A 16,601-nucleotide genomic window follows, 5' to 3' on the forward strand; every position below is an offset into this window, starting at 1 on the left:
TGACTTTCATGATTGGGTCAGTCCATCAGTACAGTCGCTCAGGCATTCCCGACTCTTTGAGACACCATAGACTTCAGCACACCAGGCTTCCCTGTCCATCGCCAACTCCTGGAGCTTGCTCAAACTTATGTCCATTGAGTTGGTGATGTCGTCCAACCATCTCATCCTCTGTCACCCCTTCTCCTTCCGCCTTCAATCTTTCCCAGCATCAGGGTCTTTTCCAATGAGTCAGTTCTTTGCATCAGGTGATCAAAGTATTGGAGCTTCAACTTCACCATCAGTCCTTCCAGTGAATATTCAGGATTGATTTCCTTTAGGATTGATTGGTTGGATCTCCTTGCAGTCCAAGGGACTCTCAAGAGTCTTCTCCAACACCACAGTTCAAAAGCATCAGTTCTTCAGCACTTAGCTTTCTTATGCTCCAACTCTCACATCTATACATGACTGCTGGAAAAACCCATAGCTTTGACTAGACGGACCTTTGTGGGCAAAGCAGTGTCTCTGTTTTTTCATATGCTATCTAGGTTGGTCATAGCTTTTCTACCAAGGAGCAAGCACCTTTTAATTTCATGGCTGTAGTCACCATCTGCAGTGATTTTGGAGCCCCCAAAATAAAGTCTCTCACTGTTTCCATTGCTTCCACATCTATTTGCCATTAAGTGACGAGATCAGATGCCATGATCTTTAGTTTTCAGAATGTTGAGTTTCAAGTCACCTTTTTCACTCTCCTGTTTCACTTTCATCAAGAGGCTTGACAAATTACCGTATTATGTATTATACAATTTTTTTTGAAAAAATTAATTTGCCCAACCCTCTAAAAATATCAACACTTCACTTTTCCTTTTTTCACTCTAGTAAGTAGGCCATGTTTGTGATTATAGAAAAAGCTGTACTGGATCATGTTGGATCATACAAAAAGCAAGACAATGCCAGAAAAACATCGATTTCTGCTTTACTAATTATGCCAAAGCCTTTGACTGTGTAGATCACAACAAACTATGGAAAATTCTTAAGGAGATGGGAATATCAGATCACCTGACGTGCCTCCTGAGAAATCTCTATGCAGGTCAAGAAGCAACAGTTAGAATCGGACATGGAACCCCAGACTGTTTCCAAATTGGGAAAGGAGTATGTCAAGGTTGTATATTGTCACCCTGCTTATTTAACTTATATGCAGAGTACACCATGCAAAACCCGGGCTGGATGAAGCACAAGCTGGAATCAAGATTGCTGGGAGAAATATCAATAACCTCAGATATGCAGATGACACCACCCTTATGGCAGAAAGTGAAGAGGAACTAAAGAACCTCTTGATGAAAGTGAAACAGGAGAGTGAAAAAGCTGTCTTAAAACTCAACATTCAAAAAACTAAGATCGTGGCATCTAGTCCCATCACTTCAAGGCAAATAGACAGGGAATCAATGGAAACAGTGAGCGACTTTATTTTTGGGGCTCCAAATTCACTGCAGATGATGATTGCAGCCATGAAATTAAAAGACACTTACTCCTTGGAAGAAAAGCTATGACCAACCTAGACAGCATAAGACCTTTGCCCACAAAGGTCCATCTAGTCAAAGCTATGGTGTTTCCAGTGGTCATGTATGGATGTGAGAGTTGGATTATAAAGAAAACTGAGCATCGAAGAACTGATGCTTTTGAACTGTGGTGTTGGAGAAAATTCTTGAGAGTCCCTTGGACTGCAAGGAGATCCAACCAGTTCATCCTATAGGAAATCAGTCCTGAATATTCATTGGAAGGACTGATGGTAAAGCTGAAACTCCAATACTTTGGCTACCTGATGCAAAGAACTGACTCACTGGAAAAGACCCTGATGCTGGGAAAGATTGAAGGCGGGAGGAGAAGGGGACCACAGAGGATGAGATGGTGGGATGGCATCACCAACTCAATGGACATGAGTTTGAGCAAGCTCCATGAGTTGGTGATGACAGGGGAGCCTGGTGTGCTGCAGTTCATGGGATGGCAAAGAGTTGGAAACACCTGAGCGACTGAACTGAACTAAATTGTAATTATAAAGTAAATGTTGGGACTTTCCTTGTGGTTCAGTAGATAAGAAACTGCCTTGCAATGCAAGGGACAGCATTCAACCCCTGGTCCACGATGATCCCACATACTGCAGGGCAACTAAGCCTTTAGGCCACAACTACTCAAGCCCATGCACCCTAGAGCCTTTGCTCCAACAAGAGAAGCCACCACAATGAGAAGCCCACGTGCCACAGCTGGAGAGTAGTCCCCAGCCGCCACAACTAGACAGCATGTGGCACAGCAACAAGAACCCAGCACAGCCAAAAACAATAAATAAATAATTATTTTTTAAAAACCTAAATGTTATACGTAAGTTTAACTGATTTCCATAATTTGACCTTTTGTTTGTGGAGCTTAAACCCTTTCCCTTAGTCCCTATGAAATCCGGCTTCCCCAGTGTAAATGGAGTCACTTTGAGACTCCTGCTTCTCTGGTATCTCTTGTGTATGCTATGCTACCACACTCACTCTACGTTATCTCCATAACCACCCTATGCTGCTGCTGCTGCTGCTGCTGCTGCTGCTGCTGCTGCTGCTGCTGCTGCTGCTGCTGCTAAGTCACTTCAGTCATGTCTGACTCTGTGCAACCCCATAGACGGCAGCCCACCAGGCTCCCCCGTCCCTGGGATTCTCCAGGGAAGAACACTGGAGTGGGTTGCCATTTCCCGCTCCGTTAACCACCCGATGATGGAGCTGTAAATCCAGATTGCATTTCCAGATGAGAGTACCACGCTAGTGGATGACACTGCTGAGGCCCACACTTAGGTCTTTAAAGCCTGGTTCTCTTCCTATATGTCACAGCTCCTTGTGGCAACTATACCTAAGCCACATCATGTGGTACCTATGGTTACCCACAAAATTGTTTGGGGGTAGGGAAGAAATCTTCTATTTACAGGATTTAAAATCACTGCCTTAAATGCAGGTGGCAAGGAGCCTCCGGCTGCCAAAGGAGAGTTCCAGAGCTGACCTGTCATGCTTCACAATGCCTTCTCACTCTCATTTTTCGCCCACCTACTATAAGCTTTGCAGACACAGAAAGTCATTACTTACTCATTTGTTATGAGCCACAGATTTATTATAAGTCAACTTCATAAAACCATAATATTGTTAAGGAGCAGCAAGTTCCCTCTCTCAAGACAGTCTCCACGGACTCTGACAACCATGTAATGTGAAGGCATGAAAAAGAGGCCCCACAGAGTGGCTTTGCTGATAGGAGCCATGCCAGAACAGGACAAATCAGAAAAATCAGATCCTTTTTGCTCTTCTCCTCTCACTCATTCATTTTTTAAAAGAATGAATATGTTTTAGGACTGTCCTTAAGCAAGCACATGAAAGTTTGTACATAAAAATTCTGTGGTAAGCAGAGATGTAAGGTTCTAACTCCCATGCCAATGTTGGGATTGGTTTTCATGGCATTTCAATATATGTTAAAAGGAAAACAGTGCTGGCTTCTTACCTTGAATATACAGGGAGGAAGAAGGAAATTTGTGATGTCAAGTCTGGGAAGTTTGCCTGTCTAAACTACCAGCTTTCTTCTGCTCAAATGCCTTGATGTATACAACTAATCCTCAGGGACCCTAACAGCTCTCCAGCCAACTTCAGAATGACATGTCATTAAGTTCTTACACAAAGCAACGTGGTCTTTTCCACTTCTTTTCCTTCCTATTAGTTTCACCAAGATGTCCAGTGCAGTATCAGTGACATGGACATTATTCAATGGAAGTGAAACAAATATGGAATGAAGCAAGGTTTAAGTTGGTAGAATCCTCTCAATAGAACAGACAATTCTTACAAAATAATTATAGGACCATTTTAGTTAGGTTATATATCAGATAAAGTTCTATAACTTTAAGTAAAATTGCCAACTTTTTTCTAAAGAGGCTGAAAAAATCATTAGTTTCAATCAGTCAAATTATTTTAACTTATTAAATTTTTAGAAGTTGGATTCCTACTCCAAATTCAATATGCTACAAGAAGCTGCATTTTAACTAATAGATAAAAATCTATTCAAATAAAAATCCACTCAGTTTATAAATATTTACTTTTGCTTAAAATGCAACACTATTAAATTTATAAAAGTATTATGGCTTTATAGTTTCAAACATAAAATCTCATTAAAATGTAAATCAATTATAACTGGTTGTAATTGAGGGAAAAAGCTCAAAACACTAGGCATTTATTCATTACCTCATTAATCTAATTCTTTTCTTAAAAGAAAGATCCCAGTGTAAACCAAAAACTCACTCTCTGCCATGATCAATCTTTCTGTTGTGATATACAAGTAACTGGGATAAAGAAAAGATTTTGAATCACAAGTATCAGCACTTCTCAACTCTTTCTCTCCTACTCAAAGAGGAAAGGATTCTCCTCCTTGCCTTCTGGAGGTATGGAGACATTGGTGGTCAGCTTGGCTGAGACCCAGGGAGATAGCTATGTTTTGACTCCAGCCTCAGTCCACTGTGCCTGAGAACAGGCTTCCCGCCCCTGGGCTCTTCTGCTACTTTTCTTTTTTTCTCTTTTTGGTTAGGTAAGTTAGGTTGGGTTTCTGTCACAGACTTCAGTTCAGTTCAGTTTAGTCACTCAGTCATGTCCGACTCTCTGCAACCCCATGGACCACAGCACGCCATAGGGAAAACCACTAGACCATTCAGGTATGACCTAAATCAAATCCCTTACAATTATACAATGGAAGTGAGAAATGGATTTAAGGGACTAGATCTGATAGAGTGCCTGATGAACTATGGATGGAGGTTAGGGACATTGTACAGGAGGCAAGGATCACGATCAACCCCAAGAAAAAGAAATGCAAAAAGCAAAATGGCTCTCTGAGGAGGCCTTACAAATAGCTGTCAAAAGAAGAAATGGGAAAAGCAAAGGAGAAAAGGAAAGATATACCCATTTGAATGCAGAGTTCCAAAGAATAGCAAGGAGAGATAAGAAAGCCTTCCTCAGTGATCAATGCAAAGAAATAGAGGAAACAATAGAATGGGAAAGACTAGAGATCTCTTCAAGAAAATCAGAGATACCAAGGGAACATTTCATGCAAAGATAGGTTCAATAAATGACAGAAATGGTATGGACCTAACAGAAGCAGACGATATTAAGAAGAGATGGCAAGAATACACAGAAGAACTATACAAAAAACATCTTCACGACCCAGATAATCACAATGGTGTGATCACCCACCTAGAGCCAGACATCCTAGAATGTGAAGTGAAGTGGGCCTTAGGAAACATCACTACAAACAAAGCTAGAGGAGGTGATGGAATTCCAGTTGAGCTATTTCAAATCCTAAAAGTCACAGACTTAGGAATACTAGACAATAAACTGGAGATGTCCCACCACTTAGTTACAAAACCTAGATAATGGGGGAAGCAGGGAGGGGAAAACTGGAAAGTCCAAAGAATCTGAGTTGACTTAAAAAAAAACAGAGAGGGGCAGGAAAAAAAAGATAAGAAAAATACATGATGATGGGAAGGGAGATATATGTACAAATTTCCAGCTATAAAATAAATAAGTAGTTTTGAGAATCTAATATATAGCACAGTGATTATATATGAAACTTTGTAAAAGGATAGTAAATTTTACCACCACAAAAAAGAAATGGTAATTATATCACATGATGGAAGTGTTAGCTAGCTACAGTGCTAATTAATCATTTTCAATATATATCAAATCAACATGTTATACACCTAAATTTACACAATGTTATGTGTCAGTTATATTTCAATACAGCTGGGGGTGGTGAGGGGAGAACCAAAAGGGGAAGACTGCAGGGATTAAGCATGAAGAACATTTTCTCTGGGAGATTAATATGAGGAAGAAGGCAGACAGAAGAGGGAGTTATCAGAAATACAACAATCACAGAATGTGTCTACCATATTCTAGACATCAACCTAAATCCTAACCCACCATGGGATGGGGCCCATGAATCAGATTGTTCACGTTTCCCAGTTGGTGTTGATGAACGCTGAAATTTGAAAGCTACTGATGTTAAGAATGCTCAAACTACCACACAATTGCACTCATCTCACATGCTAGTAAAATAATGCTCAAAATTCTCCAAGCCAGGGTTCAGCAACATGTGAACCGTGAACTTCCAGGTGTTCAAGCTAGTTTTAGAAAAAGCAGAGGAACCAGAGATCAAATTGCCAACATCTGCTGGATCATGGAAAAAGCAAGAGAGTTCCCAAAAACATCTATTTCTGCTTTAGTGACGATGCCAAAGCCTTTGACTGTGTAGATCACAAGAAACTGTGGGAAATTCTGAAAGAGATGGGAATACAGACCACCTGACCTGCCTCTTGAGAAACCTATATGCAGGTCAGGAAGCAACAGTTAGAACTGGACATGGAACAACAGACTGGTTCCAAATAGGAAAAGGAGTACATCAAGGCTGTATATTGTCACCCTGCTTATTTAACTTCTATGCAGAGTACATCATGAGAAACGCTGGACTGGAAGAAACACAAGCTGGAATCAAGATTGCCAGGAGAAATATCAATAACCTCAGATATGCAGATGACACCACCCTTATGGCAGAAAGTGAAGAGGAACTAAAGAGCCTGTTGATGAAAGTGAAAGAGGAGAGTGAAAAAGTTGGCTTAAAGCTCAACATTCAGAAAACGAAGATCATGGCATCTGGTCCCATCACTTCATGGGAAATAGATGGAGAAACAGTGGAAACAGTGTTAGACTTTATTTTGGGGGGGCTCCAAAATCACTGCAGATGGTGATTGCAGCCATGAAACTGAAAGATGCTTGCTCCTTGGAAGGAATGTTATGACCAACCTAGATAGCAAATTGAAAAGCAGAGACATTACTTTGCCGACTAAGGTCCATCTAGTCAAGGCTATGGTTTTTCAAGTGGTCATGTATGGATGTGAGAGTTGGACTGTGAAGAAAGCTGAGCACCGAAGAATTGAGCTTTTGAACTGTGGTGTTGGAGAAGACTCTTGAGAATCCCTTGGACTGCCAGGAGATCCAACTGGTCCATTCTAAAGGACATCAGTCCTGGGTGTTCTTCAGAAGGAATGATGCTGAAGCTGAAACTCCAATACTTTGTCCACCTCATGTGAAGAGTTGACTCATTGGAAAAGACTTGGATGCTGGGAGGGGTTGGGGGCAGGAGAAGAAGGGTACGACAGAGGATGAGATGGCTGGATGGCATCACTGACTCAATGGACATGAGTTTGAGTGAACTCCGGGAGTTGGTGATGGACAGGGAGGCCTGGCGTGCTGCGATTCATGGGGTCGCAGAGAGTTGGACACGACTGAGCGACTGAACTGAACTGAACTGATGTAAGAAAGTGCCAGCTCATCTCTATACAGTTCCAAGTTTAATAACTGAGATGCTCTCTCTCCAAGTATATCCAAGTTTATTAAACTAGTTTTAAAAGAACCAGAAGTCAAACGAGAGATTATAGTCTTTCTAAAATTTAATTTTACTTCCCATAAAATTTAGAGCAACATAATCATTTAAACAATAAAAAAATAACACAAAACCTTTTTTATTCATCTTCATTCTTATTCTTATTCCCAAAGTTTTTCATGGCATGTTGTAGTACAATTCAACATGCTAAAAAGAAGTCAGTGAAGAAAAGCCAAGGGAAGCAAGCCAGGGATAACGTTTACGCCCAGAACTCATGTCATTCAGCACAACTCAGATACTAGAAATAGGCCATTGATTTGTTTCTAAATTTCCCATTAATAGCATCGCAACCAAAGATTCACAAAGTCAAAAGCCTAATCCACACTGATGACCCCAAAGCTCTAAGGAAAAAAACATGAGCCAATAAACACATCCTGGTATATTTTCAGAGCAGGGCTTACCAGTGGGCCACAGGCCAATGAGATAATCCTATGACTGCAGTAAGTCAGTTCCTGGAGAGGGAATATAAAAACACAACTAAGCCTCATCCACGGGACCAGTGAGGATCCATGATAAAATTGTGACCTCCAATAATGAGCCTATTTTCTGGTAAATTTGCTTTTAACAGTAATTAGTTCTATTCTAAGCAATATGTTTAAGGAAGTCAGGAAGACTTTAATTTATATTACTCTGCCCACAGAAACCACAATTTATAAGCAAATGAATTCACTCACGCAAGAGAGGTGAGGGTAGACTCCATTCCCCTTTAAGAAAACAGACTTTTATGACTGACAACACCAAATCACTAAGACTACCAGTAAGAAACTAGTCATGAATTCTTTTTTCTATTACATCATAAAATTTTAGGATATCCAACTGGGGTGATGCTACAATCTATTGGATAATCAATTACTTCAAAAGAAGATTTTGAAAGAGTATAGCCAATTAAATTAGTTTTAATCATATATACCCAAAGTCTAAGTAAAAAAAAAAAAAAAAAATTGTTCAAAAGCAGGGCATTACTAGCCAAGTCCAAACCCAGTGTGGGGTATGCAATAGAATACACGTTCTGTAATGTTTTTACACCAAGCTAAAATTTAAGAACATTCTAATCAGGATCTGCATATATGATCACAAAGGAAATGTTTGACTGTTTGACAAAAGATTCAGGATTATTAATGACATTAATTTACTTCAAATGCAGCTTTAAGATATTATCTGCTTTAATGTTTAGTAATAGCTTATATTTAGTTATTTTAACAGAGTTCTATCTTTATATAAATTGTTATGGAAAAGCTACATTTAAATCAGGAAGCTCAAGTCAACTAGGGTGGGCTCCCTAGTTTAGTGCACATCCAGAGCTCATTAGCCCCACCTAACGACAGCACATCTAGACCTTGGTGGCAGTTTTAGAGTAAGGAATAGAGAACCTTGGAAGTCGAAACTTCAAAAACCAAACTGTGACATGGAGCTTCAGGAAAAGCTCACATAAAATACTGCCTCGCATTCAGAAAGTACGACACCAAAGTAAAACGTGCCAACCTAATTTTATCACAAGAAAATAAGAGTTGAGGGAATAAGGAAAAGAAATACGTTTTAGGGCTTTTTTTCCCAATCATAAAAATGACACATGCTCAATATAAAATTTCAAAAAAGATGAGAAAAGAAAAAGATAAATATCATCTATAATGCTAGCACCCAATGATGCCAGCCCACTGCTATTCTAGTCTGTAAACACATGAATAGCTATTTAAATATATAGATGAGATGCGATCATACTGTAGAGTACAAACTGTTTTGCAATATGTTCTTTTCATACAAATTCTAATGTGGACATTCATGTTAATAAACAGCACTATACCATCTTTTTTAATAGCCATATAACATTCTATCATGTAATATTTCATAATTTTGTTAAATAATTCACTCGAGATGGTGGTTTTCTCATTGCTGTAAACCACGGTGTAAACACATCTTCTCACATTCATTAACACACACTTAACTGACTATTAGGATAAATTATTAAAAGTAGAACTTTTGGATTCTAAGGTGTTGAAGAGTGCTTTTTTTTTTTCTCCCAAAAAGAGGCACAATAAACATTCCTCACATTTGAAATGCAGTTGAGGTGACTATTTTCCTTCCAGAAACCTTCACCAATACTGAATGTCATCAACCGTGGCAGATAGTTTAGTGAGTAAGGGAACAGTTCAGAGGAAGAGTTCTACAGCCAGGTTCAAATTTTAGCTCTGCCGTGGACTAACTCTATGACCTCTGGAAAGTGAACATCTCTGCAGATTTCTGTGAAACAGAGACTGTATCATTATACCTACAACAAAGGGTTATTTTTAAGGATTAAATGAGTCGCTACAACACCTGATACACAATAAGGACAAAATGAATATTCATTCATTATATTAGATAGTGCCCATCTGAAAGTGAAAACAAAGTTCATTTTTTAATTAATTCATTTACTTTAATTGGAGGTTAATTACTTTACAATATTGTACTGGTTTTTGCCAAACATCAACATGAATCAGCCACGGGAGCACATGTGTTCCCCATCTAGAGATCCCCTCCCACCTCCCTCCCCATCCCATCCTCCAGGGTCATCCCAGTGCACCAGCCGTGAGCACCCTGTCTCATGCATCGAACATGGACCGGCAATCTGCTTCACATATGATAATAGACACGTTTCAACACTACCCTCTCAAATCATCCCACCCTCGCCTTCTCCCACAGGGTCCCACAGAGTTCTATATATCTGTGTCTCTTTTGCTATCTCTCCTATAGTGTCATCGTTACCATCTTTCTAAATTCCATATATACGCGTTAGCATACTGTATTGGTGTTTTTCTTTCTGACTTACTTCACTCTGTATAATAGGCTCCAGTTCATCCACCGCATTAGAACTAATTTAAATATGTTCTTTTTAATGGCTGAGTGATATTCTATTGTGCATATGTACCACAGCTTTCTTATCCATTCATCTGCTAATGGACATCTAGGTTGCGTCCATGTTCTGGCTATTGTAAACAGTGCTGCAATGAATATTGGGTTATGCGTGTCTCTTTCAATTCTGGTTTCCTCGGTGTGTATGCCCAACAGTGGGATTGCTGGGTCATATGGGCAGTTCTATTTTCGGTTTCTTAAGGTATCTCCACACTGTTCTCCATACTGGCTGTACTAGTTTGCATTCCCACCAACAGTGTAAGAGGGTTCCTTTTTCTCTGCACCCTCTCCAGCACTCATTGTTTGTAGACTTTGTTGATAGCAGCCATTCTGACTGGCGTGAGATGATACCTCATTGTGATTTGATTTGCATTTCTCTGATAATGAGTGATGTTGAACATCTTTTCATGTGTTTGTTAGCCATCTGTATGTCTTCTTTGGAGAAATGTCTGTTTAGTTCTTTGGCCTATTTTTTTGATTGGGTCGTTTATTTTCTGGCATTGAGCTGCAGGAGCTGCTTTGTACATTTTTGAGGTTAATTCTTTATCAGTTGCTTCGTTTGCTGTTATTTTCTCCCATTCTGAAGGTTATATTTTCACCTTGCTTATAGTTTCCTCCGTTGTGCAAAAACTTTTAAGTTTAATAGGTCCCATTTGTTTATTTTTTTTATTTCCATTATTCTGGGAGGTGGGTCATAGAGGATCCTGCTGTGATTTATGTCAGAGATGTTTTGCCTATGTTTTCCTCTAGGAGTTTTATAGTTTCTGGCCTTATGTTTAGATCTTTACTCCATTTTGAGTTTATTTTTATGTATGGTGTTAGAAAGTGTTCTAGTTTCATTCTTTTACAAGTGGTTGACCAGTTTTCCCAGCACCATTTGTTAAAGAGATTGTCTTTTCTCCATTGTATAGTCTCACCTCCTTTGTCAAAGATAAGGTGTCCATAGGTGTATGGATTTATCTCTGGGCTTTCTATTTTTTTCCATTGATCTATATTTCTGTCAAAGTTCATTTTTAAAATTTGCATTTATTTGATTCTTACTGGGATTAAACATAGGCCCTTTAATTTTAATAAATTATTTTTACTTTATTGGTCATTTTTTTAAGTAGTCAATCATATCATTTACAAATAATGGTGACTTCTGATATCTTCCTATTTTATTTTTCTGGGATAATTGCATTGGTTAGAATTTGTAAAACAAAGTTCAGTAAAAGTTGCGGTCTTACATACACTTATATATTTGTATATATACGTCGTTATATCCTTCATGACTTTATGGTAACAAAAGCATTTTTAAAGTATTCCAAAATTCAAAAGTATAAAAAAGTGATGGTATAGATAGCTTTTTAAATATAGGATCCTATAAAGTAACTGTTAAATATAAATTCTGCATTGTTTATAAATTGTGGCATTTAATCATGGCATTCCTTTGGGGAAAATGTCTTCTTTGATATTTAAAAACAAATCTTTATTAACTAAATTTGAATACACCTTTAATGAAGATCACAGTAATATTTAACACTAGGAACTTGAAATATAAAATTAAAAAAATTGTTATATTACTCAAATTAGAGAAGTAAAAGAAATTCAAAAAACAATAATGTAGCTTGCCCAATGATCCCAAATCAACTATATTTTGTTAAATAAATATATAAATAACACAAAAATTTTAAACCACCATTTGTAACCAAAAAATATTGAGCCATTTAACTTTAAGTATCTGCATTTGGATCTAGTATTTTTGACTCCCAGTGTTTTCTCATCCTAAAACATCATGTAAATTTCAAAAGAAAGACTTCATTTCTCACAGTTCACACATACACCCACATTTTGAGAAGGAGCCTGAATTATCTCTAGATATCAAAGCCTTCAGTACAAATTAAGCCCCTTAATTGCTAATCCCCAATTTAAGGCTACTAAAGTCACAGAACATGTTAGTTTTCTTTTTTTAAGTCAAATAACAGAAAAGACACTCTATTAAAACTCAATACTAAGTCAAATATTCTGAAAGCTCTTCCCCAGGTCTTAACAAAATGCATGGGCCTGCTTTCTGTTTAGACTTCCCCAGTGGCTCAATGGTGAAGACTCTGCCTGCAATGCAGGAGTTGCAGGAGATTCAGTTTCAATCCCTGGGTCAGGAAGATCCCCTGGAGAAGGGCATGGCAACCCACGCCAGTATTCTTGCCTGGAATATCCCAAGGACTAAGGAGCCTGGCGGGCTACAGTCCATAGGGTCGCAAAAGTCGGACATGACTGAAGCGACTTCACACAGCACGCTTTCTGATAGCCTGAGAGCTACAAACCAAGAAGCAAAATTATGAAACAGAATAAAAGCATTATTGACTGAGCACTTAAAATGCACCAGACCTTATGCTATGAGCTTATACTACAGTCATTATCTCCTTCACCTAGTAAGGAAAATATTGTCATCCCAATGGCTTCACATTGGCTTTGCCACAGAGTCTTTCCAAAGCACCCTGAACACAGACTGCACATTGTTCTTTGGGAGTCATGACTGACCAGCTGTTCTCTGAGGAAAGAAGAGGAACTATCAGGGCCACAGGCACTGCAGACACACTTGGAGCTTGGAGTGGTGAAAGACTGATTACTGGAGATTACGACAACCAGCAAGTAAGAGTGATCATATCCCAGGGCACAGGACAAGGTAAAATGACACTTAAATATGACCAGACGACCTTCCTGTTCCCCTCCTGGAATACTATCTTTGAATAAGAGTGAGCATGGCTAAGAAACACCGGATTTGCTGTCCTACAGAATGTAAAACAAGGGAAGTTTACCAGGCAAAACACACTAATTCAATGAAGCAAAACCCATAGATAAGTTATAGCCCTTTCAGTAAAAGATGCTTCAAATTTAAACAACCTAAGTTTTCTTTATTCTTTAATATAACAACGCACCTACCATGTACACGGACTGTTCATTTGGAAGAGCCAAAAGATTTCTAAACAATAAGTTCATTGGTTCCTTTGCGTCTATTCACAGTATTCCTATTCTGGCAACAAGCTCAAAACAAGAGATCCAAATTAAGCCAAAGAAATAGAAATCATCTGGAAAAGCATCAATCGTGCCTAGCGAATAGATCTGGTATAGAATCAAGAAATAAATTCTAATGTTGAGCTATTGACACATTGGGTAAGACACTAGAAATGTCAGTCTTTACTCTGATTTCATAAAGCTTTGATCATGTCAAGTTCCAAGTGCTTGTTTTTGCTTCATTTTTACACAGAAATTTAGAAATAAAGGGCTTCCCTGATGGCTCAGAAGGTAAAGAATCCGCCTGCAATTCAGGAGACCTGCATTCAATTCCTGGGTTGGGAACACCCTCTGGAGAAGAGAATGGCTAGCCACTCCACTATTCTTGCCTGGAGAATTCCATGGACAGAGGAGCCTTGCAGGCTACAATCCATGGGATTGCAAAGAGTCAGACATGACTGAGCGACTAACACTTTTACTTCACTTTAGAACTGAAAGGGCTCTCAGAGAAAACCTCATCCAATTCTATCATTTTTAAATAACACCAGTAGATTTTCTGAGTGCTGTGTGATTTCTGATCCAAGGTCACTCTGTTTGTAATTAATAGACCTGGAATTAGGACCCAGATTTTTCAACTACAAGCCCCAGTGCATAGTATTTCTACCTCTCAACTATGTTCTATTTGAGGTCACCTTGCTTCCCTGGTGGCTCAGAGGTTAAAGCATCTGCCTGCAATGTGGGAGACCTGGGTTTGATCCCTGGATCGGGAAGATCCCCTGGAGAAGGAAATGGCAACCCACTCCAGTATTCTTGCCTGGAGAATCCCATGGATGGAGGAGCCTGGTGGGCTACAGTCCACAGGGGAGGAGCCTGGTGGGCTATAGTCCACGGGGTCACAAAGAGTCGGACTGAGCGACTTCACTTTCACTTTGTATATAATACTAGCATATGAAAGATCATCTCAAACACTTCATTAAAAAAAAGTACACTTTTAAGAATATATTAGTTTCTCAGTTATCTATCTCCAGAATAAACTGCATTGGAGAGTCAGAACTAAATTGAGTATCTTAACCTACCCTGACCTATGTTGACTTGCACTAACTGTAAGTAAGTGTAGTTGCTCAGTCATGTCTGACTATTTGCAACCCCATGGACTGTAGGCCACCAGGCTCCTCTGTCCATGGGATTCTCCAGGCAAGAATACTGGAGTGGGTTGCCATTTCCTTCTCCAGGGGATCTTCCCAACCCAGGGATCAGGAACTGGGGTCTTTCGCATCACAGGCAGATGCTTTACCCTCTGAGCCAGTAACCTTACCTAAATCACTTAACCACACTGGTCCTTGATTTATCTTACCTATAAAAGCTAAGACATCTCCTAAGTCTATAAATTTATATCTGTGTCTCATTTATAAATCAGAATAACCATGTCTGTCTCCCACTGCGTTTTCCTTTCCCTCACAACGAACTTTTAAAAAGCACTACTACCACAAAATCTGAAAAGGCCAAGAACAAGAGTCTATGCTTAAGAAGCATGCCAGAATAAGCCAAATTGTTTATCAATAAAACACAGAGTATTTGACCCAAAGAATCAAAAGGGATAGTACTCACAAATCTTTAAAGCCTTAACTTACTAGGAACTGTTTCCCTTTACCATGTCCTCTACAAGTTCTGTTCTATTATATTATATTATATTATATTATATTATATAACTGAGTTACCCAATCTCTGAAGTAAAGGTATTTTAATGCTAGGAATATCTGTTACATCAATACTTCACGGCACCAACAATGGATGAAAATCTGTGACCTATATTGTTAGGTACTAAAATAAATGATACATGCCTTTTAAAAACTCCAGAGTGAAAATTATGAAACCAGATGATGAAGAAGACAAGAATGGAAGCATGTTGACCTAATAACCATATATCCAGGTGACTAAGTACTAGGTGTTCATTAAGCATTTATTTTATGTCCAGTATACCATGTTAGGCACTGTAGAATATACAGAAGAAAAAAAAAGAAAACTTGGTTCATATTCTCTAGAAGCTTACAATCCAGTTAAGCAAACAATATTAAATAAATAACAAGCAGCACAGAACTACAGAAATTAAATGATAAATTCTGCACATGAGTGACTGAAGAATTATTGATAATTAGAAATGATATGCAAAATGCCCAAAGAAAGAATAGAATGAGGGACACCAGACTTTTTCATAAACTTTGGATTCTACTCAACTCACTATATTTTTCTTCAGGGCAAATTCTATTATATAATTCAAGATGACAATGACATTTCTGGCTCCATTAATAGTGCTTTCCAGATGGCCAATTCCTGGTTATGCTTTAATCAGGTCTTAGCTGAAGAGAATCATAAAACTTAAGATTTTAAGTTTTCACTATGTCCCAGAAATATAACCAGAACAGGTTCTTTTTTATTAATAGGTCTTCCTTTAAGACCATTTATTTATAAAATGGCATACCTGGTGGCTCAGTTGGTAAAGAATTTGCCTGCAGTGCAGAACACTGCCTGCAATGCAGGAGACCTGGGTTCAGTCCCTGGGTTAGGAAGACACCCTGGAGAAGAATGTACTGAATTTTTAAGTAAGTGATAAATTTATATGGGCTTTCCTGGTGGCTCAGTAGTAAACAATCTGCTTGCAATACAGGAAATGAAGGTTCAATCCCTGGACTGGGAAGATCCCCTGGAGAAGGAAATGGCAACCCACTCCAGTATCCTTGCCTGGACAGTGGAGCCTGGTAGGCTACCATCCATGGGGTCACAAGAGTCAGACACAACTTAGTAACTAAACTATTACCACCACCATCAAATTAATATATCTCCAAACCACCACCACCACGAGAAAGAAGAAGAGGCACTGAACAAAATAAAATGATCATTCATTATGCTTAACAATCCTGAGTATTACTGGAAATAAGTCAGGTCAAAACAACTGTATTTCTTATCTCAACAACATTAGAAATGTAGACTCTAAGGAGACCCCCAAGTGAACGAATGAAAAGATTAGGAAATAAAATGAAAGGGAAAGCCTTACGGGAGTGACGCAAACAGATGAAACAAATAGGTAAGAGCAGCAGATGGGGGAAAGCAGCTCTCACTGTCTCACTGCTCTCTATTCCCTGTTCCCGGGAGACTTCCAAACAAAAGAGCGATGCCCCCTACTCACACTAGCAGAAGAAAAAAATGCAAATTCTCCCATTCTTCCAGTGATACTAAGGCCAAGGCTT

At 38.9% G+C, this 16,601-nt stretch overlaps 1 protein-coding gene across 7 annotated transcripts in view; it reads right to left on the minus strand.

Moving 5' to 3' along the window:
• Nucleotides 1–16,601, minus strand: part of HECW2 (HECT, C2 and WW domain containing E3 ubiquitin protein ligase 2) — a 446,556-nt gene that overhangs the window by 267,144 nt on the left and 162,811 nt on the right. Inside the window, exon 2 of one of the 7 annotated variants that reach the window (XM_060411237.1) lies at nucleotides 7,875–7,925. The exons of the other annotated variants lie outside the window; for them this stretch is intronic. The gene's annotated coding sequence lies outside the window, so the exon portion shown is untranslated. The remainder of the gene's footprint in view (nucleotides 1–7,874; nucleotides 7,926–16,601) is intronic. 7 annotated transcript variants of the gene reach the window in all.

The sequence above is a fragment of the Ovis aries genome, chromosome 2 (assembly GCF_016772045.2).
Source record: "Ovis aries strain OAR_USU_Benz2616 breed Rambouillet chromosome 2, ARS-UI_Ramb_v3.0, whole genome shotgun sequence".
NCBI classification, from domain to species: Eukaryota; Metazoa; Chordata; class Mammalia; order Artiodactyla; family Bovidae; genus Ovis; species Ovis aries.